Raw genomic sequence first — 18,244 nt, forward strand, 5'->3', positions numbered from 1 at the left:
CTATTTTGTCCTTAACATTTTAACTTTTTACAATTTAGTCCTTAAGCTCATAAATTGAAATCTAATCATTTTAATCCTCCATTAAAGCTGCTGAATTTTTTAAGGACTTATATCAACCCAAATAAACCATCATGTCATAAATTTAACATGAATTTTTACTATTTTCACAAACCAATCCCTAAATGCAAATTTCAGCAAAAATCACTTTACAAAACTTATTTATTTCTCAACAAAGATTCATAATGTAATACCCCTAACCCATATCCGTTGTCAAAACAGGGTTACGAAGCATTACCAGAATTTACAGATCAAATAATAGACATTTCATATTAACTAGCATTCATATCAGAAACAAATTAAAATCAATCATATTGTCCCTTATGTGAGCCATCAAGGCCCAAAATACATATTAGAGATAAATCGAGACTAAACCGGGTACTCAAAGAATTTTTCGAAAAACATTAAAATTTTTCAAAGGTGCAGGGGACACACGCTCGTGTGGCCAGGCCGTGTAGCTCACAAGGTCAAGAGACACGCCCGTGTCTCAGGCCGTGTGGTTATTCGAAATAGGGGTACACGGTCGTGTCCCAGCCCATGTCTATACCCGTGTAACTCTTTGGCTTGGGTCACACGACCAAGCCACACGCCTGTGTGTTAGGCCATGTGAGCATATTGACTTGCAATTTTAATAAGATATAGGGGACACATGGCCGTGTCATCTGGCCGTGTGTCACACACGGCTAAGACACACGCCCGTGTTGACAAAAAATAGGCCATTTCCAAGCCACATTTATTACCCAATTTGCCAACAACCTAATCAAACATTTTTGGACATCGACAATCTATATCAATGCAATCAACCGAGCCAAAACCAAATTTTATACATGACATAACACCACATATATCTCAGAATCCATACTTACCAAATTGACCAAATACTTATATATGCAAATTTATACCAAATACAAGCCATACAAATGACTAATCTCAACAAAATGTTTATATGCCAGCATTAGCTAAATTAACCTATACATGCCATTATAACCAAAATTAGTTTACTATATGCACCGAAAAGGCTAATGGATAGTGTGAATCAACTCTGACCAGCTTCTAACCAAAACGAGCTTCCGAGTTACTATAAAACAGGGAAAATAAAATAGAGTAAGCATTTAATCTTAGTAAGTTCGTATAACATGGAAATTAACTTACCATTCAATTGCATTTAAGGTAAGCATTCAAAACTTATCCAAATTATTTTGGCCAAAAGCCTAAACACATATCTTCAACATGTTAGTCATGTAACACTTTCAATAACCAATAAACATGGATGTACATAATCACTAGGCAAGTTTCACATACATGTATCATCCCTCTCATGTTTCAATAAATCATGTAATATCATTTCCATGTACTTCTAAGTATATATCGGTAATAGTTCGTTTCGAACTCATAATGTCTCATATCAAAACTTAGCCCGTTGAACCATTTAAAATATCGTTGGATACACGGGTAGTACACACGAGGTGTAAAAATCTATAATCTGTTAATTCATATACAGGTATGCCCTTGCGAGCATGTAAACAGGAAGCTCTCTCGAACCATGTAACGGGAAGCTCATGTGAGCTATATAACGGAAAGCTCAATCGAGCTGTATATCGGAAAGCTCATGCGAGCCAATTATCAGAAAGCTCATGCGAACCAATTATCGGGAAGCTCAAGAGAGCAATTAATCGGGAAGCTCATGAGAGCCAAATATCGGGATGCCCATAAGAGCTGTGATGTTTCCGCAACACATGTAGGACCACAACCAATCCGGGAACCCTAATGACATGTCATTTGTATCCATTGAATTTCTAAGGTTCAAATGGGATTCTGTACTTGTCGGATATGTGATCAATAATATACATGGCATTTTATACAAATCACACACACAACAATATTCAATTCAAATCATACAAATATACAATTTAGTTACACAAACTTACCTCGACAAGTGTACATAAATTTGTAGGCTACTAATCCGATACTTTTTCTTTTCTTCGATCTAACTCCGTATTAGGTCTATCCGGATCTATACGAATGAATTTAACTCAATTTAATATAATTCATATTCAATTCAGCCCAATACACATCTTTGGAAAAATTACTATTTTGCCATTATACTTTTAATCAATTACGATTTAGTCTCTAGGCTTGGAAAATAAAATTCATACAATTTAATCATTATTTCAAGCCTAACTAGTTTTCATACAAATCCATAGCAGCCCATGTATTTCACAAAATTCATAAATTTTCCATAAATTTTTCATCTTTTTGATTTAGTCACTAAATCATAATTTCATCAAAATTCTCTTTACAAAAGTTGTTTATCTATCAACAACCTTTCATTTTCTACCATAAAAATTCATAATTCAACTATACTCATCCATGGAAAAATCTTAACACTTTAATAGTTTTACAAATTAATCCCCGAGATAGCTATATTAAGCTATTACGTTCTTGGAAACATAAAAATCATTAAAAACATGACAAGAATACTCACCTAATTAAGCAAAATAAGCTTGTCTATCTTTAAGCTTCCATGGCTAGGGTTTACATGTTTTTATTTTAGGAAAGATGATGAAAATGATAACAATTTAATTATTTAATTCATTTATCGTCATTTTATCATTTACTTTCCAAAATTAACCTTACTAATTTACTAAATTCTAATGATAAATAATCATTCTTATCTACTAACTATACTAAATGGTCTATTTTCCATATAAGGACCTCCAATTTTAAATTTCATAGCTATTTGGTACCTTTAGCTACTAGAATTTAACTTTTTCACTTTATGCAATTTGGTCCTTTTCATCAAATTAGACATGTAAACGATAAAATTTCTTAACGAAATTTTCATACGATATTTCTATTATACTATAGACCATAAAATAATATTAAAATAAAATTTATTCTGACCTCAGATTTGTGGTCTCGAAACCACTGCTCCGATTTCACTAAAAACGGGATGTTACACATAATCTATCAATTAACATCAAAAAGCATTCAAGAACATTCATGTCATAACCCTCAACCTTTAACAAATTTTACAAATTGACCCCCGGGCTAGCTAGATTAAGCTAAAATGAACTCAAAAAAATATAAAAATCATTAAAAACAGGGCTTGAAAATCATACCATGCAAGTAATATTCAAAACAAATCTCTCTCCCCCTTCAATGGTGTATTTGACCAAGCAAGAAGAAGAAATGAAAATATGACAACATTGCTTCATCTTTTCTTTACCTAATTTTCTTTTTAATTATCTAATTATCATTTTAACCTTATTACTTATTAAAATTTACAACAAAACCTTGTCCATGCACATCCACTATCGTTTTAATTGGCCTATTTACCATTCAAGTCCCTTAGTTTAAATTTTCATATCCATTTGACCCTTTTAACTAATAAAACTCAACTTTTTCACCTTTGATGATGTAGTCCTTTTCACTTAATTAACTACTTAAACATCAAAATTTCTTAACAAAGTTTTAATACGACCTTAATATGTTCCCATAGATATTAAAATAATAAATAATAATAATTTGCTCGTCGAAATTGTGGTCCTGAAACTAGTGTTTCAATATCACTGAAAATGGGTTGTTATAATCAAAATCATGAGGCACAGAAAAATCTTGTTGGTCTACCAAGGGTGGAAACCTTCATAGAATACCTGAGTAGGAGATAGTACATAAGAAATTACCTGTCTATTGGAGTATCTTAAAGGAATTAACTAAAAGAATAAGTACTATGAGGTTATATTGGGGGCACAAGTCCATTATGGAAAGAGGGTGTTATTCAGCCACACACTATAGTTGAGTTTGATAAAATAGGGTATCAAGAAGAGACATTATTCAGGAAAAATGATGAAGTTAAGGACCCGCAGTCAAGGCGGTTAATTGAATAACCACAAATAGTTGTCATTGGTTCGCAATGGAGAATATGGGACAGCATTGAAGCATATCTGGAAGGGTACAATGAAAGTTGAAACAATAAATAGTGGGGTAAGACCCTTATGAGAATATATTTAAATAGAACATGGTTATGACCTGTAATACCCTAAAAATTACTACAGTAAGAAAGTAGGTATCCTTGATATAGTAAAATAAGGAAATAAAGTGACAAAAAGGGAAATTTTGAGTTATGGCAACATTGGGAAGTATATTATGATATATTAATTCAAGAAATGATTAAATCGCAAAAGTGAGAAATTTTTTTTGACCAAGAGTAAATACTCAAAATTTGAGGGGTAAAGTGTAAATATGAAAAAGTTGAAGGACCAATAGTGCAAATATTTTAAGGTTGGAATAATCTAGAAACTAAGAAAAATGGATGAATTGTGACCAAATTGAAAAGGTCAAGAATTTTAAGGGACTAAATCGTAATTTTATCAAATTAAGTGATGACTCAAGGATGAAATTTTTAAAGATTATAAAGGGCAAAATGGTCAATTAGAAGAGAGAGAAATCTAGAAGGCAATGATGATGTTGGTGATATTTTAGATTAATTAAATAAATAAATATTAGTTTATTAATATTTTAATGAGATATTTTATTATTTTATTGTTATTGTATTTAATATATAAGGAGAGAAAGATGAAGAATTATGATCATCTTTCCCAAGCCCCAACATGAGAAGAAGAAGAAAGAAAGAAAGTTTTCTTTTCCTTACAATTTGGTCATTTCATCAAATACTCACCATTTTCACTTAGAAATCAAAAGAATTTCCACATCCATCAAGAGAGAAAGATAACAAGGAGACTATGGGAAGCTAAAATATCAAGTTAGATTTAAGAAATAGAAGTTGGAGGAGAGAGAAAATCAAGTTAAAGTTTGAAACTAATAGGATAAGGTAAGAACATCAAGATTTCAATATATTTTTAAGTTTGATATTATTGAAAAAGCATGGAAATGATGTTATAGTAGAGTTTTCTTATATAAGGTCTTATATTTTTTATATATTAGTGAAGAGAAATAAGTGTAAAAGTGATGAGAAATATTATAGAGAAAGGGAAATAGGGAGTTATAAACTTAGTAATCAACATCTTGCACTAAAATAGTTTTGGACAGCAGCAGAAGACTAACTTTGAAAAATCACCATAAATTGTGGAGATCGAATTAGAGGATTAACAAAATATGGAATTAAATCTTATTGAGTCTAGTTTCTCATAGAAGAAACGGTGTAAGTAATGGAATTGTAAATCATGAGATATAATAAATTTTGTGAGACAAGGTCAGAATGAATTCGGGTTCCCCTGTTCTGACTTTGGAAAATCATTAAAAATTGTATAAAAATAATTGTGGGTTAGAATTTATATGTTTAAAATTATTAATGAGTCTATTTTCAATAGAAATAAACCGAAACATCATCCGAATTTCATACTAGGAGATAATTAATTTTTAGTGAAGAAGAGTTGAAACTGTCAAACAACAGAATAGGGATGATTGTAAAGGATAAACTATACTTATTGGCAAAATCATAAATTCTGAAAATTTTATGGTAAGAAGATATGTGAGTCTAGTTTCATATAAATTTAGCAGAACTTAATTCAGAGTTCTGTAGCTCAAGATATAAATAATTTAGTGACTATGACTCAAGTGGACAACTTTGAATGAACATATAAATAAATAGTGAAATTATAGATAATGTGACATATAAGCATGTTATATACATTAAGGATGTGGAATGGAGAGGAGGAGGGGGAAAATATATGATTATTCAACTAGCATGAGTTTTCATTAAAAATGGCTAATTTGCATGTTTTAGGTTCAAGGATTAAATTGAATAAAAGTAAAATTTTAAGGGTAATTTTGTAAAAATATCAAAAAGTGACCAAATTGCATGAAATGAATTTTTTATTATTTAAATTAATAAATTGAATGAAATATTAATTTAAATCAAAATTGGGTGGAAATTAGAGGAAAATAAAAAATTACCAAAATGTCCCGGAATTTTGGTATTTCTGCAATTTAGCCTGGTAAGTTCGTATGAACTATATTCTGCATAATTTTAATTAAAGTGAATGTTATTTGGTGATGAATATTATATAAATATGTGTTTTATTATTGGAACTGAATTATTATTGGTAATATGTATAATTATTAGATGCATTGAAATGATTATCGGAAGCTCAATTGGGTTGGAAGCTTGTCAGAGATATATCACACTATCCATTTTGTTCTATCGACAATTTTGGATGACTTGATTCTGGTTTTAATGGCATGTATAAGTTAAATTGGCCAATGTTAGCTCATTAATGTTTTGATTTTGATTGGTTATAAATATGAATGCTTGATGAAATGAAATGTCTATAAATTAATTTGTAAACTCTAATAATGCTCTATAACCCTATTCTGGCGATGAACACGGGTTAGGGGTGTTAAATGACCAGCCCAAGGATTATACATGCCGACATTCGGCTTAGAGTAATTGAAGCATTGGCTACGCCAACTAAGTTCGCAGATTTCCCCCACGAAATCCAAGGAGTTTAACTCTGTGCATAGAATCTCTTTTTCTTAGAATTTAAGTAGTCTTTTATAATTTTGTATGAACATACCTCACTAAGTACTTTTAAACTTATAAAATTTTATTACTTGGATGCAAGGTAGATAAAGACTTGGAAATCAACTGGAGGGACCAAGCCAGTCTCTGCCAGAGTTAAGAGTTGGGCATGGTAGCTTACTCATATACATAGAGGGCCACCCTTAGAGGTCACGCCTTAGGGTCTAAAATGATTGTGTTTGTAATTTGATCATTAATTTAAAATTTTTAAATAACTGTCATGATCATTAATTTACTCATATACAAAGCTGTAGGAATTTATTTTTAGATGAAATGAGTCTTTGCAGTAGTTAGTTGTTGGAAAAGTTGGGTTATCTAAGTACATAGTAAAAGTAGACAGAAATTTTGTTAAGATATTTGGGTTGTTTGTGACATCCGGTACCTGGACCTATTGATCGGGTCAAGTATAGAGTGTTGCAACATTTCCTTCCATCATATGCTTGGGGTCCACCTTTCTAACCTGACATCATCAAACCATTCTACAACACATTTATTTACGGCTCAGAGATTTTCTAACCTTTCATGGAACCGGGCTCTTACTAGCTCATACACTTTACTACTAATATAGGATAAACAAGGTTTTAAATACTTAATCCAAAATATAAGCAAAATTTGAAATACATATTCATGTTAACAACTTGTTTTCATAACTCTTTATTGTGAAACTCGGCATGGAAATTGGACACAATATATTTAATGCAATAGCAAGTATATGCATTCGGAAGAGTCCAAAAGCTACTCGGATGGTAGATGGTAGATTTGATGGAGGTGGCATGGTTTGATATCAAGCTTATCCCTTTCTATTTGACAACTTACTGACATAGGTTTTTGAGGAAAAAAAATCACACAAGTATATTGGCTCCTTATCAACAATGACAAATGCAATTGGAGAAATGTTTCGGTTACCATCTTGTGCCACTACCAACAACAGTGTCTGCTTATATTTGTCATATAACCAAGTATCGTCTATTTGTGGAAATCCTTTAATGCATGGCTTAAACATCCAAAATAATCTATGGAATATACGCTTACTCTGAACTTGTTTTCCAACATTGTTGTATACAAGGAGCACTTCCAATTTAACCATGATACCAGGAACAAACTGATGCATTGCCATCAAACCTGCTGGAAACTTAGTATGAGATTCATCCCAATCACCAAACAATTCTTCCATTGCCTTTTGTTTCACGTACTATGCCTTGCGATATGAGACAGTGTAGTTATATTGACTTTGGAGGTCAACGATTAGCACTGAGACTAAAATCATCAGATATTGTTACCCCATCGACGTCATACGTTAACATATGATTTTGGAATCCAATTTATGATGATCGTTCATTAACCATCGAACAGTGTATGTATGTGGACCATTATGCTTTCGTATGTCCTAAATCTACTTTTTTAAAAGGGAGGCCATGATCCACCAATTGCACCCACCACCAAATTTAATGCACTTATTAACAAATATGGTTAATTAGGGTTGACTCCACCGTTTTATAATAGTAAGACATTTTAATGTTTTAGTGCTTCACGGCTGCTTGTACAACCTCCTTCGATGGAAATTATGTCCCAATAGGTAGGCCCTCGAAATATAAAGTTGAAATTAGCATGTAAGTCAGCAACATATCAGGATATTTGGGAAATTCCAACGCACCCATTGCATCTTCATCGATTAGGTGCATATGAGAGGAAGGTTCATTTGGTGGAAGATCCAGTAATGCACTTGTGCCAGGGAAGTCTGCATCGACGCAAATATCGCATTCTTGTTCAGCGGCTTCCACTTCTTCATCATGGTCTGGATCACTAAATTCTATCGTGTTTGTGTCAGTATCCCTATCCTCTTCCTCTTCTTCAATATAACCCGATACGAACTTGGATACTGAAGGTTGTATCATCATGGAAGTTCCCTTTTTAATGTAGGAAAATGGATCTTCATATGGAGGAGGTGCGGATGTTGATGGTGCTGCATACTGGTATGGATATTTTAGACTAAATTCAAATAAAATTTCAACTTGTGTACATAAGATCGTCCTCTAACAAGTGCAGTATACTGGCATATATTAGCAGGATCACATTGAAGATATAATGCTCCAAACATATCTACAACAAGACTAGATGAAGATGGAATATCGGGAAACGCTTTCCCCTACTCAACATCACTCAACTGTGCATAAAGCTTCACTACATTATTCCCGGATGAGGAATATGTTGCGATCATAGTTTCAACATCATCATCTTCAGCTAATTCATCGAATATGTCAAAAGTCTAAAATAGAGTGGACACTACCTTCCCACAATGACCGACAGTTTTCCTACTAATTTTTGCCTTCAATTCCTCTATTTTGATGCTCTTAAACCAACCTGCACATTCAGAAAAATAACAAAACAATATAATAATTGCATACAAACAACATTATCGACTCCGACTTTTTTGATAAAAATGATAGTGCAAATTACTAAATTAAAGAAATAATTAAAAAAAAGTACAACTAAGAAAATAAATCTTATTTCTGCAAAAGGGAGAGTAGCTTACAAATGGAAGAATTGTGAGAAATTTTCTACCAGAGAAATGGAAAAAAATTTATATAGCATGCGTTGAAGTCTCTAAGTCTGAAACCACCACCTAACTTGGTGATTTCAGAAAAAAAAAATTTAAAACGTCACGAGGCTTGATGTTGTTGGAGATTGGGGTTTGATGGACTGAAGAGAGTAGAGCAAGATAAATTTTTTTTTTAAAATTTGATTTATTTTTTTCCAATGAATGCTTTTATTTATTTATTTATTTTTTTTGAAACAATGAATGCTTTTATTGACTGTTGGGTAAGGGTCTAAAATTGCTCCCAACCTGGCTATTTTAGGAAAAAAGCATTTTTTTTTTCTATTTTGGAATCGCCGTATAAGAGGCTACTTTTAGGGGGAAAATTATGTGCTAAAAACTACCATATCTTTTTAAATAGAGTATTACTATATAGTTAGACACTGAACTTTCATAAATTTTCATTTTAAACATCAAAAATAAAAACGTTTATAATATAAGTATTATTGTTACGTATTTTTATCATTTTAGTCATTTATCGTTAATTTATTATTACATACACTCATTTTAGTCACTCAACTTTAGTAAATTTTTACTTTGATCACTCATTTTAACTTTTAGAACTAATCTTTTCCCCAAAAAACTAAGTTTTTGTTGGAACAATGAGCAAAGATAAAAGAAACAAAACAGTTTCTTGAGCTTGAAGGCTCAAGACTTGCAGCACAAACAATACCAGAATCAAGCATTTAAAAACCAGATGAAAACTAAGATTGAGAGAGTATAGATGAAGAATTCTTGATGAATTTTGATTAATTTGAACAATGGCATAGTGCCAATACAAATACCAGACATGAGCTGGTCAGTACAAACAAAATCATCACCTAAACCCTTCCTAACTCCACTAATAACATTGTAACTTACAAAACATGACTTGCACACATACACATAGGTAAGCTGATTTATCAGTACCTAATCATCAAGTACAACTTGGTTTGATTTTAACTAAGTTACAAAACACCAATTTGAAAGTAACAAAAACAAAACAGCAGCTTGAACTTCAGCCGCAACTGCATGGCTCGGGCAGTTTCTGTTGCTTCATGTCAGCATGCTATTCATGAAACCCAAGTTTTTCATTTATAACTCAATTCAATGTATAAACTAAGGTTTTTCTCTATAAAAACCCAAGTAATTCCTTGTAAAAACATGAATTTTTTTCCTTTTATTGAAAAAAATTAAAAATAATAAAAGAATTTTAAAACATAAAAGGAAAATAATTTAGAAAAATGAAATTAATTCTAAAAAGGGAAAAAATAAAGGAAATTAAAAAGATAAACTATTTTTTCTTTCCCAAATTTGTCTCTTTTATGAAAAAAATAATTTCCAAAAATAAAAAATCAAAAGATAAAATGAGTTTGCAAAATGAGAAATTATTAAAATTGGGTGACTAAAATAAATGTATGTAATAATAAATTAACGGCAGACGACTAAAATGAGAAAACTTTGTAACAATACTGCCCATATTGCAAACTTTTTATTTTTGATACCCAAAATAAAAATTTATAAAGATTAAGTGATGAAGTGCGTAACTTATCCTTTTAGATAATCTAAAACTCACAATATTTTTTAAAGGGATAAATCTTCAAATTATACGTGAATTTTGATTTAATGTGTAATTGTATACATGAATTTTAATTTGGTGCAATTATACAGTGAAACTCTAATTTTAGTTCAAATATATATTTAAAACTTTAATTTTGATTTAATCACACACATTTAAAGAAATAAATAAATCAATTTATTTTTATACCAGAAGTATTTATGTATGCAATATATAAATATAAATTTATATTATATCGATAATTGTGTTAATAATTTACAATATTGAATTAATCAAAATTCATATATATAATTTTGCATTGAATCATAGTTCATATTTATCCTATTTTAAAAAAATATTTTTTATAATAATTAAAATATTCACCACTAATTTCAATCAGAAGGGATAAACCACTGAATGATAAAATAAATTGCTAATATAATGGGCAGTCGAAAACATGTAAACGATAAGGGTAAAACAAGCAAGCTGCCCAAATTGGGTTATTTTAGTGGTGTTATGTTACTAACTGATTTATTTGATTTTATAAATAAATAATATTACTTCAAAATTTGAATATTTAATTTCGCAATTATCACAATATTACCCTAATATTAGGGAAGCAAATAGGGGTTCTTTTGAAAATTTATAACCATCAATGGCTAGTTGCCAAACCTTATATCATCGACTCCGACGTAGTTTAATACTTGCATACAGAAATTAGGCTTCTCCGCCGTTCCGGAGTTGCATTCACCACCACTTTTCTTTTAATTTTTCTTCTTTAGTATTACTTTTATTAATCCCCACAGGCAAGCTAGGCCACATTCTTCCTCGCCTCTTCTTTTTCAAATAACACCAGAAAATGAAACGAAGTTGAAAAACCCAGAACAGAAAAACAAAGACAGTTTTTTTTATTACTTTTTTGGACAGATTTCTTTATTATTATTTTTCTCAAATTATGGGATCTGTTACAATGGACCCTGCCGTTTTGGATAATATAATATGTCGTTTATTGGAGTTTAAGCAGGGAAGGACAGGGGGCAAGCAAGTGCAGCTGATGGAAGGTGAGATCCATCAGCTTTGCACTGTTGCAGGGGAAATATTGATTCAGCAGCCTACTCTTCTTGAACTTGAAGCTCCCATTAAGATATGTGGTACGCCTTTATGTTCTTTTTTCAATATATATTAGCTTTTTAATTCAAATTTTCTTTTTTGGATTTTCCATTTGAAAAATGGTGGAAATTCATGTTTTGGTTCTTTGGGTATTCTAGTTTTAGGATTTGGGTGCTCCTAATTTTGACTGGTTAAGGGAAAAGTTGAAAACTTTGAAGAAATGTTATTAAGGGAAAAGTTGAATGCATTTGAAGGAATTAAGGAAATGTGTGTGTGTTCCTGAATGGTTATGTAAGTGCTTAGGAGCTGCATTGAGATAATACTTGATTTCTTATTTAAATTGCGTTAACTGAAAATTATTTACTTTTTGATGTTGTTCTTGGTATGATTTGTTTCTTAGCCTGCTTGCTAATTGATGTAAAATGGAAGTAGGGAGATTAATTGTAGTTTAATCTTTAGAATAATTGCAAATGAGGTTGAGTACGTTTTTTCTTAGCTATTAATCAACTCTGCCATGAACATAATCTGAATTAGATGAGAGATATGGATGGTGCGAACTTATCACCGTCTTGGTGCATTGCATCCTTGTTTTAGCTTTCTCTGGAATTTAATGCCATAGGAGGAAGAGAGGGAAGCTACGGCCTAGGTATGAGGGTCTTTAAACTTGGTCTGCTTCTTTTTATCTTAGTTACTCGAGGATGCCTTGTGTAGGCAGGGAAGTCTCTGAGGTTGAGAAAGGTCAGCTATTGAAGAGCAATGGATGGGGAAGGCAGGATATTTATGTTAATCCTCTATGACTTCTCTAAGATTTGTTGAATGTTAAAGTAGAAACCATTTATTAGTAGAAATGTTTGTCTTTGACTTCGGTAATTATGAGGTTAAGAAGAGAAAAGTTATGTCAATGCGTGTTCTGCAGGAATCGCTTTTGTTGGGAGGGAAAAGATCTATCCGATAAACATGATATTTTCCAGGTTTTATTAATTCATGTCCTTCAATTGAGTTAAAATAACTAATTGTAAGCAAGCACCTTATAAAATGACATTTATGAGCTGATTCTCTCTCCAACCATGGTATAAAAATCATTTTGGTCGTATCTGCACATAAATTCTGTGTTTTGGAGATTGTCAAGTCTATGCAATAATGCAAATATCCTCCAAAGTTAGCTTTACATATTTTCTGTTACAGTCTGTTGCATTGTATTTCTCTATGTTATATGCATGGGGGTTCTATGGGAAAACTATTATTGGGTGATTACGTGAGCAACCTCAAAGTTCTTAAGTATTGTTAGAAAGCTAAACCAATTTTAATGAAAATCAATGGTGAGGAATCCTTCATACTGTTGTGAAAACTTCCAATTATAAGTAAATAGGACTAAACGATTGCTCAATGCTCATATCTTTGAATTCATTTTTATCTTATCTTTAAAAGATTGCTTCCTACATTGCACCAAAAAATGATGAGATAGTTCTTGTTTGGTGCAACTTGGTAGTTTCGAAAATGAATAGGTAAGCAATGCAGCCAGAACAAATATTGTAAAGCTGCTTATTAGTTTCACATACTGGAACTTTTCATAGTTTTAATTGAACTATAGGTGGAAACTATATCAAAATGGTTAAGTGAAACATGAAATGGAGCTCAATATTTCATATGCTAGTTCGACCGTAGTTCTGGATGACTGTCTTCTTAATTCTGACAATTTATTGTGTCTTTTTTTAGAAGTTTCAATAATTTGTGTCGTGTTGTTTTTTTTTTCTTGTGTCAGGTGACATTCACGGGCAGTATGTTGATCTTCTGCGGATTTTTGAGTATGGGGGTTTCCCTCCCAGTGTTAATTATTTATTCCTGGGGGACTATGTTGATCGTGGCAAGCAGAGTCTAGAAACTATATGCCTTTTGCTGGCCTATAAGATCAAATATCCTGATAACTTGTTTCTTTTGCGAGGGAATCATGAATGTGCTTCTATTAATCGGATTTATGGATTTTATGATGAATGCAAACGAAGGTTCAATGTGAAAGTTTGGAGAATCTTTACCGAGTGTTTTAACTGTCTTCCTGTGGCTGCTCTAATAGATGACAAAATTTTGTGTATGCATGGTGGCCTTTCCCCTGATCTAACAAATTTGGATCAGATAAGGGCCTTAACCCGTCCAACTGATGTTCCTGATACTGGTTTGCTTTGTGATTTACTTTGGTCAGATCCTGGTAGGGATATCAAAGGCTGGGGCATGAGTGATCGAGGAGTCTCGTTCACATTTGGCCCAGATAGAGTCTCTGACTTAATGAAAAATGATCTGGACCTCATTTACCGTGCCCATAGGTTGTTGAAGATGGTTATGAGTTCTTTGCTGACAGACAGCTTGTTACAATATTTTCTGCTCCCAACTACTGTGGTGAATTTGATAATGCTGGTGCAATGATGAGTGTTGATGAAAGCCTAATGTGTTCTTTCCAAATTCTTAAGCCTGCTGATAAAAGACCCAGGTTCAGTTGAGGGACACTACCGACGTCTGCCTCTGTTCCTACACGGAATTGCTGATGTAAGTTTCAACCTATACCATGAAGTTAATGATCTATTTTCGAGAATATGAAATGTTACTATTTATGTTGGTAGGTTAGATTCTGAACTCTTATTTTCATTTTGGTGATTTGTGGTTTAGAATCATTTATTTTCTAGTTATGGACATGTTGAGAGCATTTGAGCACTAATAATAACTACACGTCGTATTTACGTACATGTATTGCAACTGTCCATTTTGATTTGTTATCATCAACCATCATTTCTCATGTTCATAATGAAAGTTCTCGTAAAACTCTGAACCTATTTTTATGTTGTTTGCCTGTTTATAGCATGTCATTAACTTTAAAGTTTTCCCAAGTTTTTTCTTTGCCTTTGTTGGTTTTAACATATTTTTCGCAAAATACAGTTGTGATTCGAGATGAAAGTTTCTATGATTTTCAGACGCCAGCGTTGGAGGCTTTTTGAAGATATGGGATATGCAATATCACCATTTCCTCATTTTAAGGGTACAGATTATTTGTTTTAAAGTATATGAAATTGAAAGACAAGGAATGATTGGTTCACATTGGGTACAACCAATGTGTGACAAGTGATATCTTCGATTTTTATTTTCCCCAATTTTGTAGTGATAAGGGTATTTTGATATTTTCATTGGTTTTGTTAAATATATTTGGCACCTAGAGTTTCATTCTTGAATTTTTGGATGGCAACAATTGCTAGCGATGAGTTTTTCTTTTTTTCTTTTAGGTTACAAAAGAGATTGTAATTTAGGGATATAAGCAAAGGACTCACATAAATGTTGATATTTGAATCCAAACTAATTGAGCTAAGCTTTGAATTTTGTTCCTTTCTTTCGAAATGTTGTTTATGCTTAAATCTAGGTGGATTATGGTCAATATTTGTTGAAATGTTTCAACAGTCATGAAATTGAATTTTTGTTATATTTGTTACTTTGATTTTTATTTCTTCAATTGGTGCATTTTTTTACAAGGTTTAGTCTAGTGAAACGATGCTGTTTTCATGAGTCGAAACGATGCGTTTTGCATCGTGTTTCTTAATTGAAACGAAGTGTATTATGTACACAGTTGTCACTACCAGCTGTCAAACTAATTTGAAACCGTTATTCTACCCTTTTAAGTTGTTGACGAAGGGTTAGGAAGTTATGGATGAAAATAGTATTCTCAACCTCTTGAAATTTCTCTGTTCTCTTTGATTTTCTTTTTCCTTTTCTATGCTTTTTTTTTTTTGAAATTTCTAAGCTTGTATCGAAGGTATCAGAGCCATCGATCCTCCATGGCCAACGAAGGTATCACCACTCGATTGCAGAAAGAAATGGGTCACTTACAAAAGGAGATTGCCCAACTGCAAATTGATTTTTCTCAAATGGATGGTAAGCTTGAGACACGATTGAAGGAGATTAGAGAAGAGTTCAAGTGTGAGATTAATAGTGAGTTGCAATATTTGTTCGAGAGATATTTTGGCCAATCATCCGGGGGCAGTTTTTGGGTCAACACCAGACAAAGGGAAAGGCATTCTAGGCACACCATCACCATGGTTCCCTCCTAAAGACACCTTGGCAGTTTCTCCAACACCTGAGTTGATTTACACAGGAGCTATTCACGAATGAGTAGTATTGAGACACTACCAAAGCCATTCAAGTTTGACTGTCCACGTTTTGATGGACCGACTTCAGGGGCTGGTGGTCGAAGCTGGAGCAATTTTTTGAGGCTGAAGGAGTCTTGGATCATGTCAAAGTAAGGCTCTAGATTGACACCATTTTTTTGCTCATAGGGGGCCTTCATGTACTTACCTAATATGTATATGCACAAGGCTTGAAGGAGAGATTTGGGTCCAGTTCATTTTTGGACCCCATGGCAGAGCTGATTTCACTCAAGCAACAGGGTACTGTTGACCAGTAGCATGATACCGTGTTGCCTTTGTAAGCTTGTTGAACCAATTACATTTGCCTAAAAATTATGCTCTCAGTAACTTGCAGAGAGACATAAGCCAGTATTTGCAGCTCTTCAAGCCTAAATCATTAGTAGAGGGCTTCCTCGCTGCTCGACAAGTGGAGAATATTATGCTACATAACCAACAATCAAAGAAGTTTCTTTAGTCAAGTACTAGCAAACCCCCAACCTTGTTTTCTACACCTAAAATGCTGCCATCGATTGGATCTACTGTAGGATAGGGTGGACCTACATCTGCTACAAGTGGTCACAAGGGACTTGTTAAGTCTCTTCTCAAAGTGAGATGGAAGATAGGAGAAAGAAGGTGTTGTGCTTTTGGTGTGCAGCTAAGTACACTCCTAGCCATAAGTGTACTAAGTCTCAATTGTATCAGTTGGTTGTAGAGCCTCAATCTGATATGGAAAGTGAAGTCAAGAGTCTCCAATCTGAAGAGTATTAAGACTGTCCGGATCAATTTGAACCTAATGACTAAGAGGAGGAGACATGTACACTATTGACTATATCTTTGCATGCCTTACAAGGGTCGCAAAGACCAAGAACCATGAGGGTGGTTGCACAAATAGGGAATTCCAATGTACTATACTAGTGGATTTAGGAAGCACCCATAATTTTATGGATGCCAAGTTGGCTCGACAGTCGAACCTTCCTGTGGAACTCTCTACTAAGCTGCAAGTCATTATTGCTGATGGGGGTATCATGTCTACTCAGAATGTGTTTATATTTGTACAGTGGTAGGCACAAGGTCAGCAATTTGTAACAAATTTATTAGTCTTAGCTCTCAAGGATGTGACTTGGTTCTCGGTATTCAATGGTTAACTAATTTGGGGCCCATTGTTTGGAAATTCAGTTATCTTACTTTGCAGTTTGAATACAATGATCAATGTTGTACTTTGCAGGGAATACTTCCAAGAACTATTCAGATGATGGGTGGTACTCAAAGCACCAAAATGGTGCATCAGACTGGTCAGAGTCATTGGCCATTGTCATCATATCGAGCAAGTTCACCCTCTTACACATGTCAAGCTTGGTTGATAATGAGGGTCTGTAATTGGTATTGGCAGAATTTGAAGATGTGTGCCAGTCTCCAAAGGAACTTTCACTTCACATATTGCAAAAACACCGTATTCCCCTCAATGATGAAAATGTGGTAGTGAAGGTCAGGTCGTATTGATACCCTATTGTACAGAAGAGTGAAATAGAAAGGCTCATAAAGGAAATGTTTGAAGTTGGGGTCATCCGAGACAATTGTAGCCCCTTTGTATCACCCATTGTTTTGGTAAAAAAAGGATGGTAGTTGGTGTATTTGTGTGGACTATAGGCAGCTAAATCAACATACCATCAATGATACTTTCCCTATTCCTGTTATAGAAGAATTACCTGATGAACTAGGGACTGCTACCTATTTTTCCAAGCTTGATTTACGATCTAGGTACCATTAGATTTGCATGTGAGATAAAGACATTCACAAAACTGCTTTTAGAACCCACGAAGGCCATTACGAATTTCTGGTTATGCCCTTTGGCTTAATCAATGCCCCCTCCAACTTTCAATTGTTGATGAACTCTGTCTTCAGGCCTTTGTTGAGGAAGTTTATCTTAGTATTTTTTTAATGACATTCTTGTGTACTCGGACAATTGGCCATTATATTTGGAGCATCTTCGAACAATCCTACAACTCCTAAGGCAACATCAGTTATATGCTAAGGGGTCCAAATGCACTTTTGGCACAATTGAAATCGAATACCTGGGCCACATCATTTCCAGAGGATCAGTGGCCATGGATGCCACTAAGGTGGAAACAATACTTACTTGGCCAACCCCTACTTGTCGTAAGGAGCTTCGAGGGTTTCTTGGACTTTCTGGTTATTATAGACAGCTTATAAAGAACTATGGCATTGTAGCTCGCCCCCTA

The 18,244-nt window shown here is 33.3% G+C and overlaps 1 long non-coding RNA gene and 1 pseudogene across 1 annotated transcript; one reads left to right on the forward strand and one right to left on the reverse strand.

The window, feature by feature from the left end:
- Positions 1-7,486: 7,486 nt before the first annotated feature.
- LOC121215529 (uncharacterized) lies at positions 7,487-9,381 on the reverse strand. Its single transcript, XR_005911433.1, has 2 exons — positions 9,135-9,381; positions 7,487-8,962 (listed from the first exon to the last, which is right to left on the reverse strand). It is a non-coding gene; the product is annotated as an uncharacterized lncRNA (long non-coding RNA).
- Positions 9,382-11,354: 1,973 nt separating this feature from the next.
- On the forward strand, positions 11,355-15,193 carry LOC121203178 (serine/threonine-protein phosphatase PP1 isozyme 2-like; annotated as a pseudogene).
- The last annotated feature ends 3,051 nt before the right edge of the window (positions 15,194-18,244 follow it).

Source organism: Gossypium hirsutum, chromosome D03, assembly GCF_007990345.1.
Source record: "Gossypium hirsutum isolate 1008001.06 chromosome D03, Gossypium_hirsutum_v2.1, whole genome shotgun sequence".
Lineage (NCBI taxonomy): Eukaryota > Viridiplantae > Streptophyta > Magnoliopsida > Malvales > Malvaceae > Gossypium > Gossypium hirsutum.